At 39.8% G+C, this 8,826-nt stretch overlaps 1 long non-coding RNA gene across 1 annotated transcript; it reads right to left on the bottom strand.

Moving 5' to 3' along the window:
• Positions 1–233: 233 nt before the first annotated feature.
• On the bottom strand, positions 234–2,021 carry LOC125582035. The gene is made up of 2 exons (XR_007319867.1): positions 1,751–2,021; positions 234–1,664 (listed from the first exon to the last, which is right to left on the bottom strand). It is a non-coding gene; the product is annotated as an uncharacterized LOC125582035 (long non-coding RNA).
• Between the last annotated feature and the right edge of the window lie 6,805 nt (positions 2,022–8,826).

The following is an 8,826-nucleotide window of genomic DNA, read 5'->3' as shown; positions in this document are numbered from 1 at the left end:
CACAGAAACATTTTTTTTTTTTAACACAGAGTTAAGAGAATGGTTGCGTAGACTTTCATATGGAATGATATGGATATAGTACTCGGATGAGCAGATAACTTAATGGATGTCTTTATTTTGCATTAGTTTGTATGCCAACATTTGTCTCCGCTTGTTCTGCTTTTATCTAATCAAAATATATGATTAGTGACAATACAAAAATTACATAGTCTGAACCAATAGAACTCATATTCTGAATAAGGATAGTTTTTATAAGTTCAAATTAACAGTTTTCAAACTCAAAACTCCTCCACTGGTCAAGATCGTTTCACAACGAAGAAAATTGAAAAAGTTTTTAACATAATAAAACGAAAACATAGTTTTAGAGTTGTAGGATTTCTAGATCTACAAATTCTTCTTTTGCCGATTTGAGCTCCATCTCGAGCTTGTTTTCTGGAACAAAATACAAAAGCAATATTAGCTCATTATCTCTCAGTCTTGTACCAATTGATACCTAATCTAGCGAATAAATTCGATATTCAACTAATATGGCTTACTTATCAAAAGTTTTAAATAGTACTTCAATGAGTATGTAAGAGGATTTTAGATTAATTTCACAGAATTTTTTTATGCTTTACCAGTTTCAGCTTCTTTCCTCTACCACGAATCATGTTATTTTGAGGTTTCAGCTTTGTATATCTGTACCAACCAATGGTGATGGTAAAAACCTGATGACAAAAGCAGTGCCATTTACCAGAATATAAGTGAAACCAATGCGCTACCGCTTTGTGCTAAGGTAATGAGATTTGATGTGTGTGAGCTTGAATTTTTTTTCCCAATCCCTGTTCACCTAATCCGATCATAACTTGTTATTTTTCTCAAGAAATTGGAGCGAATAAACATAAAGATTTAACCAAGAAACAGAGTTCAAGGTTTGCACTTACAGAAAAGCTTTGTACATGTAGTAGCAGAGAATTTACACAAGGCAGGTCAGATAACCAGCTTCTTTTATATGAGGAAAGACGCCGCCTCCAATACGCACCATCCATAGAAACCAGAGTCAGCAGGCTCCTGATATATATCCTCACAGATAGCAAGCTCCTCATGATCATATGGATAGCTGTAATAGAAAATCAGAACCATGGAGATGAAAGTTAGTTTAGAATATGTTCTATACCTTTGCGTGCATTTATCAGTTAATTGTAGAATGCTTCTTACATGAGACCAAAATTCAGAGTACAGTTTCTTTATGTCTTCACTTGTAAGCTCAGTGCAAATGCTGTATAGAAAAGGAACCGGTTATCAGTGAGCTTTATCCTCTATTCTTCTTCGAATTGATCTTTGTTTTATTATCATTCTGCTCATCTTCTGGGAGAGATCCTCTATTTGTCATCTCTCCTTTGCAAGCCTCAAGATTTCCACAATCTTCATGTCTATAAACTGAGCTTCCAAATATTTCTCAAGGCGATAAGCAGCTAAACATCAAATCTGTTTTGCTGTGCCAGATCTCTAACCCAAAGCATAATATCAATGGATATGACGCCCTGCTCCTATGCTTAAGACCAAGATTCATATTTACCTACACATTTGCGAGGAGAGAAGCTGGTGTTCACATGCGAGTAAGCAAGACCAACGGAGGTTGTGTTGTAACTACTTGTTTGACACAGTGAAAGTCTAAAGATTTTCTGAAAAGAAGAACATATTTGAGATAGTATTAGGACTTAAATCTGGAGCAGAATTAAAACTTAGATATTGGTAGTGTAACCATTACCGTTTGTTTGTCTTCTACTCTGCCGCTCGGCGGGAAGATGATGAACTCATCACCAGAGCCGCATCCTATGTCACCACCTGATACTCACACTCGTCACAATCATTAGTGCTTTCGTCATCTCCTGGCTTCAGCTGATGGGAAGCTTAAACTCATGTATGACTGCCTCTGTGAGATTAGTGAATGTACATGAGTGAGAGCCTTAAATATGGAAATATATTGGGAGCCTGAGTGAATTTGAAGAGTTATATGCCAGGTGAAACGAATTCATTAATTGAAGAAATCGATGGATTGTTGAAGATATGCGTCCTTAAATAAACTCGTTCTTTTTTTGGTGTTCAACTAAATAAACTCATTTTATAAATAAGAAAATTCATCATTAAAACACAAAATATATTTTTGATGTGGGACCCACATATGCTTAGGTGTACACCTTTAGGAGAGACTAAACTGTACTATTATAATATAGATAGACTAGGGTTAAACCCGCCCTACGGATGGGTGAGCAATTTCAAAAACAAATAAAAATATTTCAAATTTAGTATATATTTGAATATAGTTTTTGTATATAAGTGTTTTGTAATATTTTGTATTAATCTTTAATGCTGCAAAATATTATAATAATTAGATATTATGTTTTACATTGTGGAAGGAGATATACAAATGAATATTTGATAGTGATATCTCATTCAATTCATTATACACTTTTCAAAACTAAAAAGTGGTTTTGTTTTGTTACTTTGAATATCTAAATAGATAATAAACCAAATGATTATTAAAGATATAATTAAATTAAGTGCGGGGTTATAACTCTAATTTTTATTAATGATTAATTTTGATTGCTAAATTATCAATATTTAATGAAGTTACAGAATTTTTGTGTTTGTGAAAATATAATTTTAATCTACTTTGTTTATATTTAAAATCACACATTTGAAAAATGTAACTGTAACTATCATAATTACCAAAGTTTAAAAAATAAGAATAAAAGGTTAAACTCAACGAAACACCAGATCATTGGAGCTTAATAGAGAAAATAACATAATATCATGTTTTACTGATAAATTTTATTGGATAAATTTCAAAATGTGAAAAATTTCTTCACTTGATGATGTGTTTTCATGAAAACAAAAACAAAATTCTACTTTATTAATAGAAATTTATTTATTATATTTTATTATTTTTGATACGATACATATAAACAAAAGCGTGTCGCTGAGATTTAAACGTATATAGTAATGGAGAGAAAGAAGCTAAGGCATGGCTAAATCAACTCCATGTGATACATATGTAAAACCATGAGAACGAAAAACAAAATACATAGTTGCATTTCAGAGTTGATTGTTTGCGCTATGGTGTAGTAACTCTACTTTTCCAAGTCATCCCTCAGTATTTGTCTGTCCTGAACCGAGAAAATGTAAAAACTCATGTTGTAATGCTGAGATCAACTTCTAGATCTGTCTAGATGTAGAATTTTAAGAATCGTATGGATTCAGAAGTGGTTAGATAGCTGTCTGGCAGTATTTCACACTTATAAAGATGATAAAGGCAGTGATCATAGCCTACTTGTCTTACGAAGAGAAAAACCAACCCTTACTTGCAGCTGTACTGGTGGTTTTTGTTGGGTCCCTCCTAGATGGAGAGAACCAATTGGGGTGAACTTAAAAAATAATTAATGTTCCCCTTTGGCACTTGACACAATAATAGAGTTTTGACAAAAAGAAATAAGAGAGAGAGAAAAGAGAAAAAGAGAGAGAAGGAGAAAACTCGTAAGGTGATTTCAAGACTGGATTTGGAGGGTCAAACGGATCCTGATCGGGCTGATATTTTGTGGGAAGCTGGTTCAGTCAGTGGGTTAGAGGTTCACCGAAGGGATTTGGATTTCAACGGTTGGATCTTCTGTTGTCTGGGTTTTCTTGAAGCTGGTCGCCATAGTTCTTGAGCAGAGCAGTCTTGGGTGTTTGGCAAATCCAACGGTGAGATCTTCTCTTATTGAGCTGAAATTTGGCAGAGGTATTGTCGACTTGTTTATCTTGGATTTGTATGGTTGGATTAGTTTCTGGAAGCCGGAATCTTTGTGAGCTGAGGTCGTTTGGTTGCTGCCGGTTTTGAAGCTTTGTGTTGCTCTCTCTTGTTGTTGTTGTTTGTGTTGGAGATAGCTCTTTGTAGCTAGACTCTCTGTTCTGTTCAGGCTGTTGAACAGGGAGGACGTGGTTGTACTCATACCATTTATATAGTGGATTTTTGAGTGGACTACGGTCCCGTGGTTTTTCCTTCTCACATCGAGGAGGTTTTCCACGTAAAAATTGTGTGTCTCATTTAGTTATCGCAACTTTGATATCTTGCCATCGTCGAAGTATTTTCCTCACAGGTTCGCACAAGGTCAGGGGAACACGACCATTAGTATTTCCGCTGCGCCGTGTGACTTTCCCCAACAGAGTGGTATCAGAGCTTCTGGTTTTAGAGCTTTGGTTTTGATAACTTTGGGTTGTTATTTGCTTGTGTGAAAGATGGAAAATATGAGCAGGATGATAAGCTTGAATGGTGCTAACTATCATCTATGGAAGGGCAAGATGGAGGATTTGCTCTTTGTTAAAGAATTCCATGTTCCAGTCTTCGAGGAGCAGAAACCTGAGAAGAAGACGGATGAAGAGTGGAAGCTGCAGCATCGCCAAGTGTGTGGGTTGATAAGGCAGTGGGTAGATGATAATGTGTTGCATCATATTGAGACTGAGACGGATGCTCGTTCTTTGTGGAAGAAGCTGGAGCAGTTATATGCTAGGAAGACCGGAAACAACAAGATGTACATGATCAAGAAGTTGATTGAGCTGAGGTATCAGGAGGGGACTCCGATGACAGATCACTTGAATGCGTTTCAGGGATTGCTCAACAAGTTGTCTGATATGGGCATCAAGTTTGATGATGAGATTCACGGTCTGTGGCTTCTCGGTACTTTACCGGACTCTTGGGAGGTTTTCAGGATGTCTCTTTGTAACTCCGCGTCGGAAGGTGTTATTTCGATGGATTCAGTGAAGAACAGTGTTCTTAATGAGGAAGCAAGAAGGCAGTCGAATGCTAGCAGTTCGCGTTCAGATGTCTTTGTTACTGAGTCAAGGGGGAGAAGTACAAGTAGAGATCCCAAGAGAGACAAGAACAGGAGCAGGAGCAAGTCTAATAGATTTGCTAATATGGAGTGCTACTTCTGTCATAAGAAAGGGCACATGAAGAAGGATTGCTGGAAGTTGAAAAACAAGCAGCAAGGAAATCAAGAAGAAAAGGTGGATCGGGTGACTCTCACCGAAGATCAGTTTCTCATTCTTCTTGAGGGTGATGCCATTAATGTCGCATGCCAGGACACCAGTTGGGTGATTGACAGTGGAGCTACTACTCATGCTACATCACAGCGGGATTTGTTTTCTACCTATACTACGGGTAATTATGGTTCTGTGAAGATGGGGAATGATGCGATGGCTCAGGTTGCTGGCATTGGTGATGTTTGCTTGGAGACTAGTCTTGGTACTAGGCTGGTGCTTAAGGATGTTAAGCATGTTCCTGATATTAGGATGAATCTGATATCGACGGGAAGACTTGATGATGAGGGCTATTTCAGTTTGCACGGTGGTGGTAAATGGAAGCTCTCTCGCGGTTCTTTGATTGTGGCTCGAGGTGAGAAGTCTTCATCTTTCTATTGGATGCAGGCTAAGGTCTCCAAAGATGTTGTTAATGCGGTGGAGAATGATAATGCCATGGAGTTATGGCATAAGAGACTCGGTCACATGAGTGAGAAGGGAATGGTTGTGTTGTCTAAGAATGAGGTGATTCCAGGAATCTCTGGTTTGCACCTACAGAAGTGTTCGCATTGCTTTGCGGGAAAACAACACAGGGTATCTTTCAAGTCTTCCGCACCTTCTAGGAAACCCGAGGTACTGGATTTGGTACACTCAGATGTGTGTGGTCCAATGAAGACAAGATCTCTTGGTGGCGCATCATATTATGTGACTTTTATTGATGATCATTCAAGGAAGTCGTGGGTATTTCCTATGAGGACGAAGGATCAGGTGCTGGGATATTTCAAGCACTTTGTGGCATTGGTTGAGAGACAAACGGGGAAGAAGCTGAAGTGTATCCGCAGTGATAATGGTGGAGAGTATCTTGGACCATTTGATGCTTATTGCAAAGAGCATGGAATAAGGCATCAATTCACGCCACCTCATACTCCACAGTTAAATGGGTTGGCTGAAAGGATGAATCGAACGATTGTCGAGAGGATGAGATGTTTGATCTCACAGTCAGGCTTATCGATGACTTTCTGGGCAGAAGCTTTGAACACGGTGGTTCATGTGCTGAATTTGTCACCAAGTGCTCCATTGGATGGTGATGTTCCAGAGAGGGTTTGGACTGGTAAGGATGTTTCTTACAGTCACTTGAGGGTCTTTGGGTGTAAGGCATTTGTTCATATTCCCAAGGTTGATAGATCGAAGCTTGAGATGAAGTCGCGGCAGTGTGTGTTCATCGGTTATGGTCATGATGAGTTCGGGTACAGATTTTATGATCCCGTTGAGAGGAAGCTCGTAAGGAGCAGAGATGTTGTGTTTATGGAAGATCAAACGATTAAGGACATTGACAAGTCCAAAAACCCAACTCAGATTTTTGAGGGTTTGATCGATACAGAGGCTACTCCTTCTACATCGGTTCACGGTGAGGTTGAGGTTGAGGTTCAGGATAATGCACCCAGTGCAGATGCTCCCGCACATGAAGATGGTAGTGGTGATCATGGTGACGATCATGGTGAGACACCAGCTGCTGAGAACCAACCTACTATTGTTAGAAGATCCGAGAGAGGTCTTAAACCGTCGACAAGGTATGATCCTAGTGAGTATGTATTACTTACTGATGGGGGAGAGCCTGAAAGCTATGATGAAGCTTTGGAGGATGAACACAAGGATAAGTGGTTTGGAGCCATGGATGAGGAGATGGATTCTTTTGAGGAGAACCATACTTTTGAGTTGGTGGAATTGCCTAAGGGCAAGAAGGCTCTGCTTAATAAGTGGGTGTACAGAATTAAGCATGAGGATGACAATTTGCCACCTCGACACAAGGCTAGATTGGTTGTGAAAGGCTACAGCCAAAAGAAGGGAATTGATTATGATGAAATCTTTTCTCCTGTTGTGAAGATGTCATCCATTCGGGTTGTACTTGGATTGGCAGCGAGCCTTGATCTAGAGGTTGAGCAAATGGACGTGAAGACTGCTTTCCTTCATGGTAATTTGGAGGAAGAGATCTACATGGAACAACCGGAAGGCTATGTGCAAAAGGGCAAAGAAAATTTGGTTTGCCGCTTGAAGAAAAGCCTTTATGGATTGAAGCAAGCACCAAGGCAGTGGTACATGAAGTTCAAGTCTGTTATGGGGGAGCATGGTTATGCAGAGACTGATTCAGACCATTGTGTATTTGTGAAGGTGTTCGGTGAGGATGATTTTATCATCTTGTTGCTGTATGTCGATGATATGTTGATTGTGGGCAGGAACATGGACAAAATTAAGGAGTTGAAAGAGCAGCTCAGTGAGTCCTTTGCCATGAAAGATATGGGTCCAGCGAAACAGATTCTTGGTATGAGAATTGTTCGGGATAGAGGTGAGAAGCTGATTCACTTATCTCAGGAGAAGTACATTGAAAAAGTACTTAAGCGGTTTCACATGGACAAGTCTAAAGTGTTGAGTACTCCTCTTGCTCCACACTTAAGACTGAGCAGTCAACAAAGTCCGAAGACATATGCGGAGAAGGAAGATATGGCGAAGGTTCCATATGCTTCTGCAGTGGGTAGTTTGATGTATGCCATGGTCTGTACAAGACCGGATTTAGCCTACGCCGTTGGAGTTGTCAGCAGGTTTCTCTCCAATCCGGGAAGAGAACATTGGAATGCTGTGAAGTGGATTTTGAGATATCTCAGAGGGACTTCTAATTTGAAGATTACATTTGGAGGTAAGAAGTCATTGCTTGTCAGTTACACTGATTCTGACATGTCGGGAGATGCTGATTCTAGCAAATCTACTTCGGGTTACTTGGTAACATTTGCGGGTGGAGCTGTGGCATGGCAGTCAAGGTTGCAAAAGTGTGTTGCACTATCTACCACTGAGGCAGAGTTCATTGCCGCAACTGAAGCTTGTAAAGAGTTGTTGTGGATGAAGAACTTCTGTGAAGAGATCGGTTTCAAGCAAGAAAAGTATGTGTTGCTTTGTGATAGTCAAAGCGCTATTTGTCTCGGGAAGAATTCTACATTTCATTCGAAGTCAAAACACATTCAGAGGAGGTATCATTGGATACGTGATGTGGTTGCTTCTAAGGAAGTGGAACTTGAGAAAGTTCATACGGATGATAATGGAGCTGATATGATGACGAAGTCATTACCGAGGGGGAAGCTTGAGGTATGCCGAGAGATAGCCGGAATGGCTGTCTCTTCCATCTAGTCGGAGGGGGAGTTTGTTGGGTCCCTCATAGATGGAGAGAACCAATTGGGGTGAACTTAAAAAATAATTAATGTTCCCCTTTGGCACTTGACACAATAATAGAGTTTTGACAAAAAGAAACAAGAGAGAGAGAGAAAGGAGAAAAAGAGAGAGAAGGAGAAAACTCGTAAGGTGATTTCAAGACTGGATTTGGAGGGCCAAACGGATCCTGATCGGGCTGATATTTTGTGGGAAGCTGCTTCAGTCAGTGGGTTAGAGGTTCACCGAAGGGATTTGGATTTCAACGGTTGGATCTTCTGTTGTCTGGGTTTTCTTGAAGCTGGTCGCCATAGTTCTTCAGCAGAGCAGTCTTGGGTGTTTGGTAAATCCAACGGTGAGATCTTCTCTTATTGAGCTGAAATTTGGCAGAGGTATTGTAGACTTGTTTATCTTGGATTTGTACGGTTGGATTAGTTTCTGGAAGCCGGAATCTTTGTGAGCTGAGGTCGTTTGGTTGCTGCCGGTTTTGAAGCTTTGTGTTGCTCTCTCTTGTTGTTGTTGTTTGTGTTGGAGATAGCTCTTTGTAGCTAGACTCTCTGTTCTGTTCAGGCTGTTGAACAGGGAGGACATGGT

The sequence above is a fragment of the Brassica napus genome, chromosome C2 (genome assembly GCF_020379485.1).
Source record: "Brassica napus cultivar Da-Ae chromosome C2, Da-Ae, whole genome shotgun sequence".
NCBI classification, from domain to species: domain Eukaryota; kingdom Viridiplantae; phylum Streptophyta; class Magnoliopsida; order Brassicales; family Brassicaceae; genus Brassica; species Brassica napus.
This window is presented reverse-complemented; position numbering and strand designations above follow the sequence as displayed.